Source organism: Planococcus citri, chromosome 1 (assembly GCF_950023065.1).
Source record: "Planococcus citri chromosome 1, ihPlaCitr1.1, whole genome shotgun sequence".
NCBI lineage: Eukaryota > Metazoa > Arthropoda > Insecta > Hemiptera > Pseudococcidae > Planococcus > Planococcus citri.
Window position 1 is genome coordinate 77,944,418 of NC_088677.1, and position 12,349 is coordinate 77,956,766.

Here is a 12,349-nt window from a genome sequence, read left to right on the forward strand (position 1 = left end):
TAGCGAAGATGTGCGACTTTGATAAACTCGTACATTAGGTACCCTGTTAATTATTTCACAGGTTTGAAACCGTTTAATGGACGATCTCAAAATACACAGGTTTACCTATCTAGCAGCCTGCCTGTACCTACCTCCTTCAGTGAGCTGCGTATATAAAAGAACCTAAGGTTCCAGATGCGGTTAGCCGAGCACACTTTCATCATACAGCATTCTCTTTGACTTTGTAGATATACGACCAAAGACGCACCTCGCACTATCGTAGCATTTGAAATTAAACCCGCATTTCGCCACAAACTTGCCGATTAAAAATGCTGCAATTATGATAATCTAGCAGGTTGTACGGAGTGTGGTATTTTTCGACTTTCATTAACTAGCTCTAGGTCTTCTAGCTAGGTACCTACCAACGTAAACAAACACGTGAAAAATCTCGTTTCACGTAAACATCGCGACTATACCTATGCAAATTTACGACTCGAGTCGAGCAATCTATTCGTGCTTATCTTTATTCGTACACTCGCCGAAAAAAAAATTCGTTCTTGGCGAAATTTTTTGTTTCTCGATTCGGCACAACGAACGGTACACGTAGCTGAAAAAATTCCACTACGTTGGTCGTGTTGTGTTATAAATAACACGGATAATTTGTCAAGTTGCATTTTTTTGCTGTTCTACAATGAAAAATGAGTATTCGGTTCGCGTTAAAAATTTTCATCTTCGAATTTTGATCCCACTGTATGGTTGCGGTTTTTTTCTTACTTGTGTTGGTTTTTTTTTTACCAGTGTTTTATTGATTTTTTTTTCTTCTGTTGTATATTTTTTATTTTTTTGAAAAAAAAGGAGTATGTGTTTTTTTTTCTCTCTGTATGTTTATTCTCGATGTGTAGCCATCGTCATCGTGTATAAACAAAAGGTTTCTTTTTTTTTCGACCTATCGTGTATAAGATACTTGTACATGTACATGGTAGAGATATCTAAGTGTGTGGTGGAATTTTTGTTTGATTGATGTCGACTATCGAGAAAACCTCTTCGTTGTTTTTTTTTTTTTAGCATCGTTATTATATTTTTTACAGGATGGAAATTAGGAAAAATTAAATTTCTATTAAATATATTTCGAATCTTAGGCAGCATACGATGGTTAATCGTTCGAACTCATTTTCTCGAGAATAATTTTTAAAACAATCTCGAATGACCTCTCTTGGTAAAAATAACTTAATATTCGTATTAGTCGGTCGCGACCTTGAAACTAAGTCAATCGATATGCTTATATGCATGTAATAACTCGACACCTTAAAAATAGTGTAAATACGAGTACGTTATCTGCCTTTGAAGCCTTTGTTTGGGGGTTGTCGTTCAATTACCGCGAGTATACGCTAGGTTAAGCGTGTATAATCAATGACACACTCGTATAGGTGCGGATGGGTAAGTAAAGTACTTGATACTTACCTAATTTGCATGCTTATGTAAGGAATGGTGCAGTGCAGGTAATTTGTGGTTGGTTTATTAACGAAATAAATAGCTGACGAGTTAGGTGGATTGTTTGGGAACAATTTTGATTTCTTTTTACTCTGGAGGCAGAAAAGAAGAGAAGGAAGATCAGTTTCAAATTCAAAAATCACCAAAATATTTTTCTGGACCCTCCATTGTTGATCTTTTTCGAAGACTTTACATATTAAAATTTAAAAACTTCAAATGAGGTTGAAATTGGAGAAGAAAAAAGAAGTTTCTCTCCGGTACAAATTTTGAAATACGTACAAGTTCCTTTTGAAAAAATTTTCTTGGTTCGATTCACCAATTTTACTCTGCTATAGACTTCCTGGGGTTGATTTTTGATTGAAACTTGGCTGTACTCTTTTCAACTCAGTTGCACTTTTCTTTTTGCTCTTGTATATATTTTTTTAATCGATGAATTAGTTAGGTACTGATGATGTTATGTTACATTTTTAAAAGTTCATTACGACTCTGTAATTTTTGTAACGAGGTGACTCGAGCTGAAACAGATACGAAAAACATACGTTTCTATTGTTCTTGAATTTATTTGTCATTGAAGAATCAAAATGAAACGTTTGACGTGGTTTGAAATTGATGTTAGTACAACGAATCGAAAATTTTCAAAAATATGTTTTTACGTGGTTAGTGAATTTGTAACCGTTTCAAGTTAATGTTGAAAAATTTGTGGTTCAATTGAACAATGGCGTTGCTTTCAAGAAGTTTTTCATTTGTGGTGTTTTTTATGCTATGTCAGGTAAAATTACGTTATTAGGTATTTATGTTTTTTTTTTATTTTTGATTAATAGGGGTAATGGCCTTATTTTTTACCTTCAGATATTTCCAACTCCTGGAGCTGGGCGTGATCTTCATGATAAAGATTTGCTGCATGAATCAGCTTAGATGAAAACACGTTCACCAGATGAAAATGAACTCGTAGAAAAACCTTCATCTAACGTAGTCAGCCGTTTGTGGAATAAAGTTTGGGACAAAGTGTACGGGTTTTTCGTCACCGGTACTGGCACACGATCTAAATCAGTCGATGATCAGTATTGTTGCAAATGCGAATCATCGAATACTCAGCCCAGTGAAAACACTAAACCCAAGAAATGGCCAAAATGGGCTCGAAAAGTTGGTATTTGTTTGGCTGTTCCACCCTGCTTCTGTTACTTGTGTGGAGAGATGGTGGTCAAAGCTGGAGGAATATGTCTGGTGGGAGGTGTGACATTTATTGGCTATGCTGTTGGCGATGGAGTTAAATATTGCGCGAAAAAATGCTGTATGTTTGGAAGTAAGTCAGACTCCTTGAAAAATGAAAAAGAGGCGTCAGAAAATCTAACCAAACAGCCAGAAAGTAAACCTACGTAGGTAGTTGAAAATATAAGTATGTATTTGTGTACATAATGTCGATTGTTCATTGCAAAAGTAGATCCCAATTGTCTAAAATTAGCTTGGTTTTGAAACAGAAAATTGTTTTACAAATTCGTTTTATTGTGTTTTTTAATCATCAGTTTGAGGAATGCATAATTGTGTCACTTTTGCTTCCAAGTTTACTCTTTCCTCATTTCCATTTACCAATTTGGTTTATGGAGATAATCCATTCTTTTCTATTCTGCAATCATTTATTTATGAATTGAAAAAAGATCCATAAGGATTACCTCTGAACCATAATGGTACATACTACGAATTAGGAAAAATGATTGAAAATGAAAGAGATGATGAGTCATTGAGTCATAATCATATGTAATGTGCGAGTAGTACATATAAAACATTTATGCAGTTCATATCACATCTGGTGGTTGGAGTATTGGAGATCTTGTCTTACAACCTGGCAACCCAGGTTCAATCTCCAGCTGGGCCAAAAACTTTTTATAGACACTGTGAACATTGACAGAATTTTTTGCTTATTGTCACATACTATATCGGCAGGTTTTCCCCTAATGCAGTGAATTGGTTTGACAATGGCTGAAGAATTCTACATTGATTGATTTTGATACCAGTACTACATAAAAAAATTACAGTTCAGTAGGGTATCATCTCTTTGTACAAAAAAGGCTCACGAGAGAACTGTAAGAATTATCCCACCTTATCACTGAAAGGTGCTTCTAAAGATTATCTTTTTTTTTAGTGGAAGGGGTGTAGTTGAAGCAAGCTTCAAGCAAGTGACCCCAGCGAACATAACATACCTACTAAGATCTGTCACAAAGCTTTGCACTCCCCACCCCCACACACGCCTCTCTGAAAAAAGCCATTCACACCATCATTAACCCAATTGACAACGAAAAACGCGATCCGCTAGCGAAAACGCTGGCGGATAGCTAGTTTGTCCTAAAAAGTCGCTAGCGTTTTCGCTTTTCGCCATTAAAAACGCTATCTGGAATTCTTTTCACATGGCGGAAATGACAGCGGATAGCGAAAACGCTACTGCCAGTTTTTATCACAGAGCATTTTTGTGGGCGAAAAGCGAAAACGCTGGCGTTTTTGAGAGCGAAAAGCGAAAACGCTATTTCAGGTATTAATTTACTTCAGCATTTCGCTTTTTCGCTGGCGTTTTTATGATGCATGTTAGAATTTGGAATAGTTTAGCTACAAAAACATCTTTTAACGTTTTGCTGTTGAATTTTTCGCGAAAAGGAACTTGAATTAAATAATTAATTCTAAAATGGATTTAAAATTAGAAGGTTGAAAAACATTTATTTTGATGCTTCATTCAACAGAGTTGAAAAATTTCATTTTTTTCCATCTCCCTCCCTGAAAAATTTTATTTATTGAGTCTTTAGTTTTGGATAAAAATAAAATTACAGTTTTCTGACTAAAAAATCCAAGGAATTAGGAATTAGCCGATAATGCGAATTTCAAAGCTCTATCCTTTTTTTGTGAGGATTTTGTGTGCCTTTAAATTCAAGTGAAACTGTTGTCCATTTATTACAATTTTTTGGGACAAAAATTTGAAGATTGTTTTTGACTCAAAAACACCTGAAAATTTTGACTGCTATGTACCCCAAATCGCTTGTCTTTTCCTCTTAATGATTGTGTGGATATATGTGCTTAGGTATGCGATTAAGTAAGTACATATGAAGAGTGATATTCCAAAACTCGCTTTGTCCATTTTCACAACTTTTCAGGAGAGAGGAAAAACAGTTTCCCTTTAAACGGGTAAATTGGCTTTTTAGGCGAGTTTAGCACTTTATTTGGGTGGATTTATGATGTAGGAGTGTAGGTATATATTTCATCCACTAAATACTGCTGAAAAAATTTCAATAACAATGGATAAAGCGCGTTTTGGAACATTGTTTTTTTTTAATTTTTAGTGAATTGGCTATTTAGGTGCGTTTAACACCTCATTTTGGTAGGTTGATGATGTAAGAATGTGAGTTAATACTTCATCTACCAGGTACCACTGAAAACCCAACTTTGATAAAAATGGACAAAGCGAGTTTTGGAATATCACTCTTCATATCTTTTTTTTAGTGTGAAGCACTTTCAGTTTCAGAAACCCATGAAAAGCAGCATGTTTTTCTTTTTGCTGGAAATGTTTCACAAATGATCAATTTCTTTTTTAAAAAAATATTTCACTATCATAAACATATCACATACTGTTTAAACACATCTCAAAAAATTTGAAAAATTATTGGCTACACATACATAAGTTTAGGTGGATAAATTTCTCGAAATTGATCAAAAAAAATTACCTCCCTGAACAAGGATCAATTGCCATATATGCTTAATCTAATACCAATTTCTAAACCTGCACTAGTGGTGTACTCCTGTAAATGAAGTTGACAAACATCCCTATGTCAGTACCAGATATGCGGGGTAGGAGGAGATCAGCAAGAACCAAACTAAACCTCCCAGAGAAAGTAGAGAAGAAAACAGGTTTCATCACTCGTCAGTTGGAGTGTAAGGGGGAGATAATGACTTTTCTGTGCAACTACAACATACTACCTAGGCGCCTAGCCTACACATTCGTATTTCTGTTAATTGTGGTTGTAGTTTTGTCACAGAAGGAATCTTTTTCTTTTGTTTGGTTACATGTTCCAGCTACACATTACCCCCTACAGTGAATAGCATACCTTGTAGAGCGTTTTCACTATCTGCTAGCGGAAACGCTATAGCGAAGTGGTCCTAAAAAGTCGCTAGCGGAAACGCTCTCATATTTTGTCACTAGGGAAGTACAAGTCCCACTTCACACGTCCCTGACAGATTAATACATTTCCACATTTTTTTAAATTAAACATAAAAACATACAATCTTAAACTAGGATGGAAAGGAGCCTGCATGAGTCCTAATCAGGTTCACAGCAGAGACAGTCAGGAGCAAGGACCCCACTCAGTGGCTACCAACCAGTGGAGTCTTGCCTGCAGGCAGAAGGGGAAAGTTTGTTGTTACTACTAAAAAGGACACCATTGCACAACATCACCTAGAAGGGAGTATCTGAAACACTTTGACAAGTTAAAAAAACATCGATTTTGAAAATTGATTTTCAATGTTTTGAAAAAATCGTTTTCAAAAAAATCGGCCCAAAAATAATCAAATCTGTATAATCAATTTTTTCCAATTTTTGATTTTTTTCGTATGCGAAGCTTTAATTCATTACAAGGAAACGATTGACGAATACTTACTTCTTCGAGTAACCGTGTTACCGCTTCGATATCATTGTAAGTTTTGGTCATTTGGCTCACTCTGTTGCTGCATAGAACTGTAAACAAACAAAAATACAACCTCATTAGTCGTATAAACTTAATTGCCCAAATATGTTTTACTTTATATTAAATACCTACACATACATGAATAATATAATAATATGAAATTTTTTAAAAGATTTCTTGAATGAATGATTGAATGTGTTTTGAAATTTCTAGAGTTTTCAACAGTAAATTTACGTTAATGAAAAAGTTGCAATTTCCAGTGAAAATTTTATTGATTTTTCAATCTTTGCAGGATTTTTTAACTAAGTTTGTTTTTTTTCAGATCATTTTCAACTAATTCTCTCGTATTTTTTGAAAAAATTGAAATAATCAATTCTTGTAAAATTAAAATTGGAATCGAAAAAATTGGCTGATCAAAAAATCGGCAAAAAATCGATGATTTGAGGCCAATTTTATCGATTTTCGATTAAATCGATTTTTAATTGACACCACTATTTGTCATAATCAGCTCTACATTAATAAGTTGATCAAGTTGTTGAAATTGAGATGGAATAGATGGACTGTGAGTTCCAGCACCCTAAAGGCCCCTGTTGCAGATCAGCCGCTAATTTGGTACAAGGATACACATGTCCCACAAGTAAAGGCAACACTAGTGGATGTGAACACCTATCAATGTGTGGTCCAAACAGCCAGAGTATAACCGCAGCAGCACCAGATACCACCCTGATAATAAAAATGATAAGGAAGGATGTAAGCCCCACTATGACATCACAGTTGTAGTATATGTGTGACAGCATACTTCAAAATTGAACCTCATCACAAAGCTAAACTCTCATCTGATCTTGCCCTCATCTTCCCAATCAAAAAACCTACCGGAGTCTTAGCTGGACTGACGAAGGAAAACTATGTAGAATCAACGAGGTATAAAGAAGGAAAACTAGGGAAGGACTGCAGTGTTGTCATAACAAAAATTTTTTCGTTACATTACATTGTTACGTTTCAGATTTAATGAAATTTTTGTTACGTTATTTTTCTGTTATTTTGTTGCACAGATAATTCTGTTACGTTATGCTTTTCATTTAACGTTATTACATCATTTTGTTTTTCCGTTATTTCGTTTCGTTTTTCGTCATTGCACAAAAATGCGCAAATTGGGGGTTTCTCTGAAAAAAAGTAAAAACTGAAAAAAGTACAAGGTTGGACACTTGGGCAGTATACCTAAAGTGTACCTTCATTTCTCAGTAATTTTATGCAATTTCATTCCAACTTTGAAGCCCTTTTCTCAATTTTTGCACAATTTTTTTAAATAGGTGAACTTTTATGTCAATTGAGCCTTTTTATGCAGTTATTTTTATGAAATTTTTCCAGTTGTCAGTACTTCTATTTTTTAGGGTGTCTAACAAAATTATTTAAAAATGAATAAATAGGACTTTAGTACGACTTTCAGGCTTCAGCAGGTCATTTTCGAGCACTTATGAAATTTTTTGAAGGAGGGGGGGTGTCAAAATTTACGTTCAAGTTCTTAGCCAAATTTTTGCAAAAAAATGTTAAATTTTATTCCAATTTTTCAATTTTAACCAGAAAAAAAACAAAACGTGAAGTTATTAGCAATTTTAAAATTGATGAATGAATATCACATCATGTTTGCTTAAAATCAAATTTAACTCGAATTCTTCAATTTCGATTGTAAATATTTCATAGGTAGGTATTACTATTAGCTTTAAAATTTTGAAATTTGAATATTCTTTTTTTGTTTAAAAATTGAAAATGATAAAGAAAGGCAAATAGGACCGAGTAAAGCGAGGGCAAAAGCTCTCAAAAATTAGTATTCCAGGAGGCATAAAAGCAATAGAATTCGAATGATTTTTTTTTTAATCCAAAATGAAAAGAGAAAAGCAAACAAGCCTTAGCAAACTGAGTGCAAAAGCTCTTGAAAATCAGTAACCGTATTTTGAGAGGCATAAAAACGACATTTTTTTGTGTGATCAGTTACTTATAAAAAGTTTATTATTTTGCTTCAAAATTTTAAAATTTGAATGATTTTTTTTTTTTAAATCGAGTGAAGCGAGGCCAAAAACTTTTAAAAATTTGATAATATTTTGAGAAGTAAAAAAAAAGGTTTCTTTATGAATATGAAGGGAAGAGTTTATTTTTCTGATTCAAACTTTAAACATTTCTTGAATGTATAAACAATAAGTTTTTAATGAGGGAAAAGAAGAGCAAATAGCCCGAGGGAAGCGAGGGCAAAAACCAACTTTTTCAATTTTTTATTGATTAATGATTTTTTAATCATTTTGCCCAAAAAATTAAAGAAAAAAAGCAAAAAAAAAACGGAAAAATAACGAAAAAATAACAGAATTTTTTTCGTTTTTTGTTTTGTTATAGCATACAGATTTTTTGTAATGTTATAATTTCGTTATTGTTTCTTTTGTAGGAAATTCCGTTTTCGTTTATTGTTTCGTTATTGTAACGGAAAAAATTCTGGTTTTTTTGTTTTTTGACTGTCAGAGTCAGCTAGTCTTGCTAGTCTATGTAAATGAGCCTCATATTTCAAGTTCAACCTAATGAGCCATGCCATGTAACCAATTCCTTTTAAAAATCGTCGAATTTTACATCAAAAGTAATCTTATTTGTATGGTCATTGGTCTATGAACTCATATTTGGAAATAATTGGCAGAGAATACAGACATTTGTAGACTATGTGATCACTGTCTTGGACCTTACTACCACATGGGTATAGTTACGACTAAAGGTACGCTTAATTGTATACAAGTGGTCACTGTTTACTGATCAACAGGACAAAAACAAAGATGATAATTAAGAAGCTAACTGTGGTGGCTCTTTATAAGAAATACTCGGGCTCTCGTTCTAAAGTTACCAGAAATGTTTGTTATTACTGTATTTTCTGTTGGTAAGCCTAATACACACAATCCCACCTGAAATCCAAGAAGTTGATGGAATTGAAGTCGTGAAAAGATTTTCTTCTCTCGGATCTATGTATATCACAGTTTTACTTACAGATGATTTGTCGTTGATATGAGTTTCTGGCTTGAGTCTGTGTTTTACCACCAGCGTCATCAATTTGTAGATACCATAATGGTTAGTAACTACATACAAAATTGGAAAAATTAAAAAAAGATGATTAGGTATATTCAATAACAATGAATGATAACAGAAAATAATAAAGATTTCTGGTAGGTAACTTTAAAATGAGTATAGCTGGGTACTTCTTATGGAGAGCCGCTACAACCTCCATCAATTATTCCCTTCACGTTTCCTGTTTCTATTACTCATCCTATCTAAACCAGCTAATCGTAACAGTTATTTTGATACCCCACACGCCCATATTTGTAAAGAAAAAAATCCCTCAATTCCTCAAATAGCTCCAGATATGCAACCTATCATACACGAATGCAATACAAGTTGCCTAACGAGGATGATTGAAATTGCAACATAATACACCGTATGATTAGGATAAATTTTTGAACATGTACTCGTATATGCAATGGAATTTTCAGCAGGTATATATCTCTATGTGTGTAAATTTTGTATTATTTCAAAAGGTGCACAGGATGTACAAATTTCCCCGCTGTAAAGGAGGAAAAAAGGGTTAAACGAGAGACGATGAGGCAAGTCAGGATGTACATACAGAGTCGGAAATAATCGCGTACGATGTTGAATATGTGCGGATACATTGTAATATTGTTGCATTTTTCGACATCTCACAATGGCAATGGTGGTATTGGTATAGATAGGTCTTGGGTGAGATTTGTATGTAGGTATTTGGGAATTACGCTGTGGTGTAGCAGGAGGATGAAAGAGGTTGAGAGTGGGCATATGGGTTGTGTATAAAATGAATGCTGTATATTCTCTCGTTTTGGTGTATTACAGAGTATATGCATATATGTCGATGTACCTACTGTGTACCATATCTATACGTTATTGTAGTATTTGGTCAAAAGGAGAGAGCGCGCGAGATTGTTAAATAACTAACGAACTGATTGTTTGGGATTAAATGTTACATACGCGAGATACACGATTGTTAGATATTACGTGGTAGTAATATTAATAGAAACCGCGAATAATAATCCACTTTATCGGACACACGACGCACAACGACGAGAAGAAAAAGGGTTAAATTCGTATAAAGTTTTGAGACACAGCTGCGGGCATCGAAAGCTGCAGGTATTAAGTAATTATTTATTCGCTGTATTTAATTGTTAATACGACAGTCTGCGTTCAAAAGGTGGTAGACATCGAGCTTCTCTCGGAGTAAGTGTTTTGAATGTTGCTCTCGCAGCATATAAGTACTTATATTATAGGATAAGGTTTGGGTGCAGGATGAGGATGACATATGCAAAGCAACGTTGAAATGTAGGAAATATACTGAACGTTTGTTGGCTCCTTAATCCTCATAGGTACTAGTAGAGAGGTATTGCATATATATACACCAATAGAAAGGAAAGGAAAGGAAGGCTCCAAACAAAACAATAATTGCGCTTCACCTTCATGTCCCTTATTTCTGGCAGATATTAACGGCGAACCGAGAATGAATTTATTCTCGAGTGAAATCCGCTCGTTCTCGTTTGAGAATTATTGTGTTGGAGATGTTTTTAATATTTTAACGAGTATTAGTAAGTTGAACAATCGTGTTTTAATTTATAGGTAGATGTACTACATAAGCAGGTAGATAATATGTGTAGGGGGTTTGGTAGTTCTTAAATATGTGGCAAAGGAACAGACTCGATTCCAAATGAGGAAATGATTTCAATTCTCGAGAAAGGGTTTAAAAGGCGGATATATTATTGTGTATGAAGTTGAAGATACAGAAAGATAGGAATGGCGAGTACAAGTGCTTCCATCTATGTATAATATACTCGACTAAATTTCGAAACGTTCTATGTTTAGTTGAAAATTACGAGTAGGATGAATCGTGATGCGAAAATGTCGAAATATTTTTCTAAATTTTAATGATGAGTTGAAAGTTGAATAAGTACCCAGGGAAAATTTCAATTCTGAGAATATTCGTTAAGGTGGGTCGAAAAAAACATCGTTAATTTTGACGAAAATTAGTGGGATAGTTTGCTTTGAATTGGAAACCATCGAGAAAAATTTTGAGCCCCCCCCTCGTCCAGGGAGCTGAGCTAAGGGTCCTCGAAGTGGGGTCATTGTTGGCAGTGATCAACATGACTGATAACAAATATCAGTTGGTTACATTTTACTCCTAGACCATCCTAAAATTGATCAAAAGAAATTTTGTATCACCATCCTCGAGCGTTTATTGTCCAATATTCTAGTCTACTTCTCCATTCGCCCACTTGAACATCTTAGACGCTGAAATTGCAGAATGAAAATGTTCCTTTTGGTTTTGTGTTCCATTTAGTTACTTATCGCCAACTAGAAAAAAAAATGCAGTATTTCAATGTCGATTCTAGCCCCTTCAATTTCGCTTACTGGCAATTACTGCAGCGCATTTGTATGATAAGTTGCTTATTCTACGCCTTAAATCTTATGTTGCATGTTTCGAGGATTTCCATTTCAGAATTATTTTTTCATTTGTGATACTTACCGGTTTTTAGATTGTAACCAATGAAAAAGTCTACTTTCCATCTGAAAGTTTTGTTCACCATTTAATCAAAAATGTCAGAAATGATAACTGCTGGTTTCATTTGATGGAGAGAGCGCGTATTATTAGATTGCTGATTTCGGGTAGTTTAAAATGCTCTTGACACTTTGATAATGATATTAATCCAATTACTCAGGTACTTGAAAAGTTGGCTGTACTCAAATTAATTCCCAAATAATTTTCCCTGAAAAAAAAAAAAAAAAAAAGTTTAATAGATTTTCACTTCATATTCACATGCAATCGAATTGATCCCTTGAACTTATCGCCAATTCGCAGATGTAGGGGAAAGGGTAGATAGTCTGCACACTTTTTTTTCATTAGCGAATTGTGTTCTGAAAACTGATAAAAAAAAATTTTCAGGGAGGCTTTCAAATTACTTGCTCCCTTAAATAATGTTTTGGCGGAAAAATTTAGGAAAAAAATGCAGCAGGCTTCTCACTGCAAATTTTTGAAAATTTGTCATTTTTTTCCAGACTATTCCTCAGTAGTGCAATAGTCTGGACATGACAATTTTTTTGAAAAAAAATCAAAAAAGAAACGAACCAAAACAACTAAAATGAAAACAATTTACATAAACGGACCTTCAAAGTGA